The 12,283-nt window shown below is 52.0% G+C and overlaps 1 long non-coding RNA gene across 1 annotated transcript; it reads left to right on the top strand.

Annotated features, from left to right (window-relative positions):
- The first annotated feature begins 2,007 nt into the window (after positions 1-2,007).
- LOC139705140 (uncharacterized) lies at positions 2,008-3,036 on the top strand. Its single transcript, XR_011706995.1, has 2 exons — positions 2,008-2,310; positions 2,590-3,036. It is a non-coding gene; the product is annotated as an uncharacterized lncRNA (long non-coding RNA).
- Positions 3,037-12,283: the final 9,247 nt, after the last annotated feature.

Here is a 12,283-nt window from a genome sequence, read left to right on the forward strand (position 1 = left end):
TTTCCTTGCAATATGCACACTGATCTCGACGGAGGGACTTCCTCTTTCCTGGTGGGGGACCCCTTGGCATTCGGGGCGGTCCCACTTGGCGTGTAGACTTTGTCAGGACATCAGCTAGGAGCTGAGCTTCTTGTTTCATCCTTTTCTCTGAATCTTGGCGAGCTATCTGGTCGCGACTGCAAAGTTTCTGGTTCTCAGGGGAGTCAGGGTCAAGGCAGGTGTCCACCCGCAAGGCTTCACATAGCCTCCCATAAAAGCTGGCCAGGCTCTCATCTGGTCCTTGCAGCTCCCCTGTGGTCCCTGCCATATCAGTGGGTTTCTTAGCTCCAGCTTTTACTCCTTGTAGGAGTGCCTGCCGATACCTCTCCAACTGGCTCCTTCCCCACTCTGTGTTGGGGTCCCAAGGGGGTTCTTTCTCCGGGAAGGCCCCCCGCACCCAGTTTTCCACATCTAGCTGACCCTCTGGGGCAACAGTTTGGAGCCACTTCTGAGCCTCGGTTTCGATCCATCGCCGTTCCTCCGCGTTGAACAGGGTGAGGAGAAGTTGCTGACAGTCCTCCCAGGTGGGATGGGAGGTGTGGAAAATAGACTCCAAGAGATCGATCAGCGCTTGGGGCTTTTCAGAGTATGAGGGGGTGTGAAGTTTCCAGTTGAGGAGATCAGTTGAGGAAAAAGGTTGGTAGTGACAAACAGGTCCCCCTCCATGGAAGGTCCCCTCGGCAGCAATGTGCTGTGGGTCTCTGCCCTCTGGTGAGAGCATCTGCAGCACTGGGGCTGCTGCTTCCTGTGCTGATTGGAGCTGCCTGCTCATTGGTTCAGGTGAACTGGGCAGTGGGGGCACAGTGGCCTCAGGATCTTGGGGAGGGGGTGAGACAAGGGGCGGTGGGCTGTCTGGCAAATGTGGGCCTCCTGCCCCCAATAGGGAAACAGTTAGCACATTAGCTGGGGACATAGAGGGTGGATTCTCAGCTTCCCCTAGGGAAATAGGTGGCTCTTTCTCTTGGTGTGTGGTCTTTTCCCTTGATTGAGCTACTAGGATCCTGTATTGTTCCTCTCCTGAGCCGCAGAACCGAACCCAGGTTGGCCTCAGCTGGGCAATTTCCAACCATTGATAGATATATGGGAACTGATCTGGATGGCCAGGGTCTCCTGTTACTACTTTATATACAGCTTGTACAATGGTCACATCTAATGTCCCATCTGAGGGCCACCCCACCCCAAAGGAGGGCCATTCTAGAGTACAAAGAGTGCGCAGTTTCCCAGAGCTCAGTTTTACACCATAATCTCCAGAGAATCCCTTCTTAAAGTTCTTAACCATACATTCTAAGACAGTAGTGGGTTTGGAAGCCGAGCAGCCCATTGTGTGAGAGTTCCTCGGGAACACACTTCAGTGCCTGGTGCCAGGTGGCTCTCTTTGCAGAGATCCAGGTGCCTCTTTGCACTGACCCCTGTCCCTCGCAGGGAGGGACTCCTGATCCCCCAGGGATTGGCACTGCCTTAAGCCTCCAGGTCACCACGGAGCCCTCCAGGTGGACTCATTTGGACTCTGGTCCAAAGACGGTGGCTGTCCCTCGCTACAGTCACTCCCACGCGCAATTCAGGACGGACAGTCAGTAGCAGGCTCTATACTGAGTGACCCTCCGGTCACTGGGAATTCGTGGGCTTCCCCTTCCGCTGGATGGCGGGTCCTGACTCGGGCCGATGCTCCCGGGAACTCACCGGCCTGATGTCCCGTCCTGGAATCTGCTTTCCTTCTCCTGAGCCCGTTCGGAAGCGGTGAGAGCCGGGGCCAGCGCGGCTCCACTGGGAGTGCGGCTCCGGCGAGTGGCCCAGCGGGGCCTAGGCGGTCACCAGGCAGGCGGCGCGGCGTTCTCCGGTCCCCACAGCGGTGTACCAGGGCCAGCTCGGTGTCGGCTTCCCGGCCGACGCACCACGATGTTAAAACGTGTCACAGGAAACTGTGGCAGCGGGGAGAGACGGAGACGAGACGCAGCCGGGGGGGGGGGGGGGGGGGGGCGTTCAGCGGCAGGGTCGCCCGCGTGTCCTCCCAGAGTCGGGCGCCGGGCTCGGCTGCCCCGCGGGCTTCCGCGGTTAAGACTTTCGCGCTCGCAGCCTGACCCCGCCCTCCCCAGGCGGCGCCGCCCGCCCGGCCGCGGGAGGAGCAGGACTGGGAGGCGGGACGCCGCGGGCAGCAGCTCGGGACCCGACCGAGGAAGAGGCCGCGTGGAGGAGGGGGTCGCTGCTTCGTTCTCATTTGCAAAACGGTCCCGCAAGGCCGAGGGGGAGAAGTCTGGTAAACTCGGGCAGAAGGTAACCAGCAGGGGCCCTCCTGCCCAGGGATCTTCGGGTGGCCTCGGACCCCACACCCCCAGCACAGGTGTTCTGCGGGTGGAGGAAGGCGAGGGGACCCAGTAACGGCCGCGGAGACCCCCAGGGCTTGTTCACTGGCCGCACCTGCCAGGGCCTCGCGGGGGTGTCCGCAGGGGCTCCCCCGCTTGGGTCCTCTGCCGCTCTTTCCTCCCACCCCTGGAGAGAGGTCAGTGACGCCGCTTGAGCCTCGGTGTTCTCATCTGCGAAATGGTCCTGCAGGGCCATTGGCGGATGAGGAGAGAAGTTTAGTAAACTCGGGCAAGGATGGCGATGGCAGCGTGCAGCCGGGATCTGCTGCTGTCTGTCGGGGACCTGATAGGCGAACCGCCCCGCCTGCCCCGAGGCTGACTGACCGAGGCTGCCGAACCGCTACGGGAGCTTCGGCCGCCTTGCTCACGTGCCCGCCCTGCCCGTCCGCGAGTGCCCTCCCTGCGCCCAGCACCGGCCGCGCCCGGGAGCTCGTGTGCAGGGATCCGCAGGCCCCGTCCGCGTGTCAAGCCCAACGAGCCTGCTCCGACCTCTCCAGACTCCATCAGGGGCTGGGGCTGGGGCTCAGGTAGAGCGCTTGCCTAGCATGTGTGAGGCACTGGGCTCGATTCGCAGTATAAATAACTAAATAAAAGTCCATTGACAACTAAAAATAAATAAATAAATAGGAGAGCATCACCCTGGGCTTTTTGTTTATTTGTTTGGTAGGCACTAAACCACTGAGCCACACCTCCAGCCCTTTTTAATCTTTTATTTAGACACGGGGTCTTGCTGAGCTCCTTAGGACCTCACTAAGTTTCTGAGGCTGGCTTTGAACTGCCATCCTCCTGCTGTTGAACCACGACTGAAAGAAAAGACCACCAACTCCAATTTTAAACCAAATTAAAAGCAAGCTTATATTACAAAGAGAGCCGGCCAGCGACTGCTAGAGAACAGCCCAGCTCTCGGGGAAGAAAAGGTTTTTATAGCACAAAAAGTTACAAAGGGGGGTGTCTGGGAACTTACAGCTAACAGGGTTCTGGCAAACGTAATCAAGGGCAGTTAGCACGCTGATGATCCACGTGGCTTGATATTTCAAGGTAGGGAGTAAATTCAGATCCCAACATCAGAATTTATGAGGCGCCGCTGAGGTTTCAGAGAGGGTTGTTATCTGTGAAAGTCCTAAGCAACCTCATTCTACTTGGAACCTCATTTTCCTCTGGAACTTAACCCCTGACCTACTGCAGTCCTAAAGTCAGGAAATACCACAGAAAGCTCGGTGCAAACCATTCTGGAAAAGCCGCAGAAGGTGATCGCCTAAGACAGGCCAAGATATCGAAATATCTGAAATTCCAGACGGCCCCCACCTAGCTGCCCCCCACCTAGGTGCGGTGACCAATATCTAAACCAGAAGCCCTGCAGCTTGGCACTTAACCCCCTTGCGACACCCCTTGAACTAACCAATAATCATTTCCAGATTCTTTCCGCCACTTGATATGCTAATCAAGTTTTAGAGTTGTTGGATTTTCCCGCAGTGTGTGATGATTTGCTAAGAGATGCTATGATGTATATGGGGTCCCTGCCTTCCCCAAAGAGTGTACAAAACTGCTGCAAACCCTGGATTCGGGGCCTCTCAGTGTCACCAGCTGCTGTGTGCAGAAGGACCCAGCTAGCTGGCAATAAACGCCTCTTTGCTGCTTACATGGATCTTGGTCTCTGGTGGTCTTTTGGGGGGTCCGGAACTCCAGTTTATCAATCTGGTCATGGAGAGTCAGATTTATCAGGCGCCACTATGGTTTTAGGGAGGGTCCTTATCTGGTCTTGGAGAGCCAGGCCTGGGTGAGGTCGAAACCCCGGGCAGGAATTTCAAACAAGTTTTGAAATCTCAGTAACTGGTTCCGCCAAGGTCAAAACCGTTTCTCGCTCCTTAGAAGCAGCGCGCAGCGCACCCGCCCTGGATCCTGGGGGCTACCCCAAGCGCCCAGCTACGCGGCCCTCCGCACCGAGGGGGGCCTGCTCACCCTGCGCTGGGCCAGGGGCCACGGGGAGGCGGCTGGGAGACCCTGGAGGGAGGAGAAATCCGGAGTTCCAGGTCGGGTGGGCGGGGTGGTCTCCGATCCCAACCCCCAGTCGGGGTGTTTCGCGGGTAGAGGGGGGAGGTGCTGGGCGTGAATAACAAAGTAATCACCTCGGAGAACCGGTCCCGCTCTGACCAGGGCCCTGGGGGAGGGGTCGACAAGGGCTCCCCTCCCCCTAGTGTCCTTTGCCGCTCTTTCTTCTGTCCCTGGAGACAGAACAATGAGCCTACTTGGGCCTCAGTGTTCTCATCTGAGAAGTGGTCTTGCAGGGCCGCCGGGGGATCAGGAGAGAAGTTAAGTGAACTCAGGCTGTGGGTAACCAGCAGGGGCCCTCCTGCCACAGGGCGTCTTTGGCCTCCACCTTGAAGTACTTTTCCAGGACCTGCGAATTACATCAACTCCAAGCCAGAAGCCCGGCTCTCCCAGAAATGTATTAATAGGCACAGGCGCCCTTCCGTCAGGAGTGGTGGGGTAGGGTTAGGGTCTCTTGGGCCAGAAACCCCCCCTAGGATGCTAGTGGAGGGTCTGGCTGGAAGGCACGTTGCCCAGCACTTTGGGTGTTCTGAAAACATTAGCAAAACATGGAGAAGGAGACAGGTTGGAGAAACATGGGGAGTCCAAAGGCTCAGGGGAGCTTGGTATGGTGGTGCGGACTGTGATCCCAGCCATTCTAGAGGCTGGACAGGAGGATCACAAGTTAAAGGCCAGCCCAACCAATTTAGGTGTTATGAGCCAGGCTGTATGGGCAAGGACCTACCTGACTCCACTCTCAGGGTGTATCATGTAAGAAATGTTTTACCTTTGTTCCAACCACACCTCCGCACCTTTCCTAATTGCCTAGCATAGCATACTTGACAACACAAGATAACGATGTAAAATCCTACTCATTGAGCTTTATTTTATTGAGCTTGGGCCGTGTACCTTGTCGGGAAATAATAATTGAATAATTAGATGTTCCGCCAAGGTCGCAAGTTGTGTCACAAGGCAGAGCGCTTTGCTGGTACTCAACTGGAAACATTTTGATCTATCTCTTTTAATTGTGGTTATAAATATGATTCAGTACCTTGCATTGTTTTGCTAATGGCTCTACTCAGCTGCTGCTCGTGTTATGCCAGATTCCTGGGACCCCAGTAGACCTCCAGGAGCCGAATCCGATGCAATCACACAAGAGTCTTTATTGCAAGATCGAGCCTGGGCTCACAACCTTTCGGACGCAGCGGTCCCAGGGAGTGAGCCCTGGTCCTTTGTTCAGTGAGATTTTATAGGTTTGGGGGGGATACTCTATGCGTCACAACATCAGCAGGAAAGTCAAACAATAACTCAATAACATTGATTTGCACATTCAATGGTGGGAACAAGTTGGGTAGGGGTGATTGGTTAGTACAGAGGGGGATTCATTTGAACTGATTGGTTTAAGCCAAGAGGGGTGTTCGTGCTGAACTACATGGTTTCCCAACATGTTATCAACCACCATAAACTACTTGGGGGTCATCTGGTGTCCCAGGTGTTTCCCTGTCTCATGCTGATTGGAGGTTGCTAGGGGGTTGCCATGGGTCCTCACCTAGCCTGACTGAGTCAGGGACACCTGGCACCGCAGACCTCTCCTGTTATTTACAGACAAACAACTCAGCAGGGTGGGTATGTTGCTTAGGAGTGCTCTGTGGGTTTTTCCAAGAACAAGGGTCAGGCCTCCTTCCTTAGGACAGGCCTTAGGTAGAAGCTGCTGTTATTTATTTATTCTTAAAAATGGAGCCACGTTAGTTTCTCACTCATGGCTGGCTTGCTGGTTGCTACTGCCAGCCTAACTGCATTTTTGCAGTCTTGGCCTTTAAATATCCTGATGTGTTAAAGGTGGGGGCTGCTTTTCTGAGGAGACAACTTGGTCCTGCAGGTAGCAGTCCTGACTGGTCAAAATAAAGACATTTTTTTTTGGTGCTGGGGATTGAACCCAGGGCCTTGTGCATGTGCCGCAAGCACTCTACCAACTGAGCTATGTCCCCAGCCTGGAATAAGGACTCTTTAATATGGCAAACTTGGGATTTGGTGAGTTTTCTGAGTGACTTGCTCCACAACATAGGGAGATCCTGTTTGGGGAAAAAAAAAAGATGTAAATAGAAAAAAAAGGCTGGGGCTGGGGTTGTGTGCAAGGCCGAGCACTTGCCTGGTGTGTGGGAGGCACTGGGTTCGATCCTCAGCACTGCAGAAAAACAAAATTAAGGTATAAAAAGAACATAAGGGGGAACATGGCTGGGAACGTAGCTCAGTGTGGACTGCACCCGGGTTTAATCCCTAACACCACCAAAATAGATCAAATCCAGGGTCAGAGTGGGTGAAAGTGACACCACCAGTTACCGGTGACAAGTTCTCCCCGACACATTGAAGTTTGAACATTAGAGAAGCAAGCAGATAAAGCGGGGTTTATTTTGAAAGGGGTAACATAGACTCCTCGGGGGAGGAAGAAGGGGCCAGAGCTGGTGTCCTGGTGTCCCCAGGAGCGAGGTGCTCTGCCTTGTTAGATGTCCTAGGCTTTCTTTGTTCTCCCGCCCTCTCCCCTTCATCTCTCTCCTTCCTGCGGATGTGACCAGGCCCAGGAATGCTCCGTGGGAGGGTCAAGAGGTGGGAGCCTGGTGGGTTGTAGGGGGAAGGGCAGGATGGAGCAGCCCGGGACACATTAATTAGCAACTTTACAGCTCCCCTTGGGAGGCCCAATTCCTGGGACAGGTTGCCTTAGCAACAGGTTGGAGCCGGGGCAGGTTCTTGATAAGGGTAGAGGTAGGGCTCTGAGGAATTAACATTTCAGTCCCTCAGGGGACAGTCTCCAGTTCCCAGACTCTCAAAATTGGCCTCCTTGATCCACCTGACTCGATTTGTTGTAGGGACCAAGAGGCGAGGCAAGGCACCGAAGACAGCAGGAAACAGTTTTATTTGGCTGCAGCCAGGTTCAGGGGGGCACAGCCTTTGCTGTAACCAATCAATCCCCTGAACCCCGAGTTCAGGGAGTTTCAGAGTTTTATCCCCAGCATGTAAGGGGAGGGGCTCAGAAGTTCACATAAAAGCAGCTTTTTCTTTCACTATTCTGGGAAAGTTAACCCTTCAAGGACAACCCCTGAGAAGGGGAGAGCTTCTTCTCCTCTTTCTTTCCTCCCCTGCCAGCTGTTACCATGGGCCCGTTTGTAACTTATCTTAAAAATGTAGACATCTCTGTGAAGCCCAGCTCAAGGCCAGAGGCCTGGTTCGCACATTTCTACAAACTACTACACTGGATATGTTTGTGAAAAACTAGTAACTCTAGTCACCTAGAGTGCTGGTGACTTTTCTGTGGAGAAAGGGGGTGCCACTTTAGATTTACTTATCTATACCGACTGCCTGTCTAATTCTGGCTTCAAACGTACTTACTGTGCAGAGTTCCATGGTAATAATCCACTGGAGCAGGAGGTGGGACACAGCCTGTTATCCCAGGTGCCACAAGAAATCAGATAGGTGGGGCTGGGGTTGTGGCTCAGCTGTAGAGGGCATACCTCACATGTGCAAGGCCCTGGGTTCGATCCTCAGCACCACATAAAAATAAATAAAATAAAGGTATTGTTTTAGAAAAAGAAATCAGACAGGTGCTCAAAAGTTACTGGCATGATGTTGCCCCCAAAAGGACCCCCACCATAATCGTAACACAAAAGCTTCTCTCCTCGAGATTCTTATGAAGAATGTCAACAGGACTTCTGCACAGACCTCAGCTGGTTTGAAGCTTTGTCCTTATAAAAGCTGGCTTTGCCATGGAGCCTGTTGCTGTGCAAAATCACTATTTCTTTTTTCCTTGGTAAAAACTGGTGCAACCTCTGTCCAACCTAAGAATGTAGAACAAAAAGTGACTGTGAATGTGGGGCTGGGGATGTGGCTCAAGCGGTAGTGCGCTCGCCTGGCATGCGCGGGGTGCTGGGTTCCATCCTCAGCACCACATAAAAATAAAAAAATAAAGATGTTGTGTCCACCGAAAACTAGAAAATAAGTATTAAAAAATTCTCTCTCTCTCTCTCTCTTAGAAAAAAAAAAAAAGTGACTGTTATGTAACCACCCACTGAAAATAAATCTCAAAGAATTTCCAGACTCCAAGGTCTAGAGATTTTTCGGCAGTAACCCCTCTGGGTCACTAGAGCAGAATTAAACCTGCTTCCTGAAGATTCCTCAGGTGTCCAGCCTATCTGTCCTGCATCAAGCAAGGCAGATTTTACTTCTGCAGAAGAGTGTGCTACCAGAAAATCTGGCAAGCCAGCAAGGTGTTGCTCCCCAATCAGCACTGCCCCTGGCCCTGTCCAGGGACTAATTTAAAATTGGGAGGGCAGTGGGAGGGCTCTAGTTGGTGGATGACCTCCTACACTCCAGGCAACGTGATCGGAAGAGGAGGCCAAAGGGAGCTCTGTTTGATGCTCCAAATGGCTACTTTCAACCTTAACCTGATTAGATTACCGCAGACACATTTTTGTTGCTTGTTAGGAAACTCACTCTACAGGCTTAACTTTGAGAAAAGAGGACATTAATCTTACACAGCTGCTCAGGAGGCTGAGGCAGAGGGATCACCTGAGCCCAGGGGCTTAGGGCCAATCTGGGCAGCATAGGGAGATCCTGTCTCTTAAATTAAAGATGAAAAAGAAAAAAAGAAAGAAAAGGACAAAGGAGGAAGAGGAGGCAAAATCCACCTGAGTAAGGCCTTGACTTCTGATTGGTTTAAAAAGGATGGGGCGGGGTGTAGGCTGGGCTGGGGCTCAGCGGTAGAGCGTCACCTAGGATGACAAAGATAAAAAGTACTGTGTCCATCTACAACTAAAAAATATTTTTTAAAAAAGGACCCTGGGCTAGATGGCAAATGATAACAGTGACAGTGGCCATCTGTTCAGGCCCCCAAACTGCTCAGGCTCAGCGTGTTCCCTCCCATTATCTCCTGTGGTCCTTCCAGTGAACTGCCCTCAGGGCCACAAGTGACCACACACACTGGAGCTTAGCCAGGGGTCCACATACCAGCAGGAGAGGACTCAGGACCCCATTTGTCAGATGAGGAAACAGGCTCTACACGGGGAGGCCACCCAGCAGGGGGTGCAGAGGCAAATGGAGGCCACAGGCCCCCAGCCTCCTCTGGGATGCCCTCCCTCCCTCTGTTCCACATTGCTGGCCCTCAAGCCTCCTTAACCTCAGTGTCCTCAGCTCTGTGGAGACCTGCTGGCCTGTCCCAGAGCCCCCAGGCTTTGGGTCCTGCCTTGAGAGAGGGTCCTGGCCTCTGGGGCCTCCCAGCCCCAGCTGAGCCCTTTCTGCTGTCCTGTAGTGCCCCTCCCCGCCCCTTCTCCACAGAAAATCTTAATTGAGCTTCTCCAGAGACCCCCACCCAAATTTGTTCTCAGGCTCTCAACAAAACTTCTGCAAAAGAATTTCCAGGCAGGCAGGGGTTAAGCCTGCAGACACACAGTGATAAGAAAAACTAACCCCAGGTCTTCACAAGGGCTCCTATCTCAAAGGACCATGCTCAGGGCCATTTGGATCCAGCTGGTGGGAAGAAAGGGGAGGGGGACCCTCCCTTTCCCAGACACTGATTTTCACAGAGAGTGTCCTTGGCCTGAATTGGGTGCCCACAACAGTAAAAGAATAAAAATAAAAAACTATTTTTGTGGCCTTCCACAGATTGTGAGCCTCTGAGCTCCCCCTCCCGCCATACACTGGGCATAAAGTTCTAAACACTCCTGAACTGGATTCAGGGAGGAATTCTTAGGTGAGAGCCACCTCTGAACCCTGCAGCCCAATAAACCTGCTTCCTGCTGTTCCTTGGTGTCCATCCACTTCTGTCCCTACTTCAGTTCTAGGACCGCGTGTGTCTGCGCTGCAAGGGTCACTGTGGCACCTCCTTCAGGTTGAGTTCTGTCTTCAATCGGAATCTTTTTGGGTCATTCATTTAGCAACTATGGATGAGCCAGGTATGTGTCGCATGCCTATAGTCCCAGCTACTCCGGAGGCTGAGGCAGGAGATTCACAAGTTCGAGGCCAGCCTCAGCAACTTAGACTCTGTCTCAAACTGAAAACCAAAGGGCCAGGGATGTGGCTCAGTGGTAGAGCACCCCGGTACCACAAAAAAAAAAAAAAAAAAGAGCAATATATTTATTAGTGGGCACTACAACACGCCAGTCAGGGTGGCCTCATTGAGGGGAGACCTGTGCAGACGTTGAGGGCTGTGAGGGCTCAGGCCTTCTGGGAAGGCTGGAGCCTCCTATGGGGCAGCCAGAAGCCAGGGCAGGTTTTCAATGGCCCTGTGTTTTCCTTGCTATCCCGACTTTTGTCCCCAACTTTGGGGTGACACTTTATTTGGAAAATCCTCTAACTACAGGAGAAGCTTTGTAAACAGGAACTGTTCCGTTAGAGGACTTAACTGTTGTCCCCTGAGTTGACCCAGGTCCCAGGGCAGCCAGAGGCTAGCACCTCATAGTGACATTTCATTTGCTCCAGAGCCCGGGGGTGTCTGCTGGGGGTGGAGGCCACCGAGACCTAGAGGGCAGGGCATAGTGCCTGCCTGTTTTCATGTGCCCCTCACAGACCCTGCGGAATAGGTCTCCCCACCTTATAGATGAGGAAACCGAGCCTCAGGGTGGGGTCCTAACCAGTCCAAAGCCACACAGCCAAGAGGTTGGAAGGTCTGCATTTGAACCCAGATCTCTCTGCATCATCTGATTTTAGGATCTGTAGTAGGCTTCCACAGGCCTGTGAACCCTCCAAGGCAAAACTAGAGGGTGGGGGTGGGGATTAGCCTTTTATAGGGTAAAGAACTGGCCACCTAGTGTGTGACAGCTGGAACTCTGCCCTGAGTTTGAATCCTGACTCTGCCACCTGTAACTTGTGTGGCCTTAGGCAAGTGCTTGGGCCTCTCTGATGCTGGACTTCCTCCTCCATGAAATTTCTGTCTTCCAGGGCTGTTGTCAGGATGCAAACATAGGAAGCCCTCTGGGTGGTATCTGGCACATGGTAGGTGTTCAATAAATGCAGGTGCTATTATTGTAGGAGTTGATTATGTGTTAATGGAATGACATGCTTTTAGATCAGTGCATCTAGTGCAATCCCATATATTATTTTAAATTCACTTATAAAGGTCCAGAAGAAAATACCCAACCGCAAAGTGGGAACAGTGGTCATCTCTGGGCAGAAGGGTGCTGGTAGCTTAGGATTTTGGTTTGTTGTGTTTTGCTTTGTTTTAATGTCCTAGGGATTGAATGCAGAGGCACTCTATCATTGAGCTACATTTTCAGCCCTTTTTATTTGAACCCAGTCTCCTAAACTGATAGGGCCTCACTAAGTTGCTTAGGCTAACCTCAAATTTACAGTCTTTCTGCCTCAGCCTGCAGAGTGGCTGAGATTACAGGCATGAGCCACTGTGCCCAGCAGTGAGTGTCCACATCATTTTTTCTTTTTAATTTGTTTAATGCTTTTAATTTATATATATATATATATATATATATATATATATATATATATAATATTATATTATATTTTTTTAGTTGTCAATGGACCTTTATTTTACTTCTTTGTACATGGTGCTGAGAATTGAACCCAGTGCCTTACCATGCTAGGCAAGAACTCTTTCGCTGAGCAACAACCCCAGCCCAGCATCATTTTCTGTATATAGACATATTTAGAAAAGTTTCTGTATACACTTGATAATCAGAAAAACTTCTTTGCTTGCTTTCCTTTTTTTTTTTTTTTTTTTTTTTTGTACTAGGGATTGAGCCAGGGGGGGCTTCACCATTGTTCTGCACCCCAAGTGAGAAACTGATGTGACTCTGTTTTAGAAAAAACAGCCTCTACCTCAGAGCAGGGCCTGTCCAAAGGGGGGTGACCCTTGT

Source organism: Marmota flaviventris, chromosome 3 (assembly GCF_047511675.1).
Source record: "Marmota flaviventris isolate mMarFla1 chromosome 3, mMarFla1.hap1, whole genome shotgun sequence".
NCBI lineage: Eukaryota > Metazoa > Chordata > Mammalia > Rodentia > Sciuridae > Marmota > Marmota flaviventris.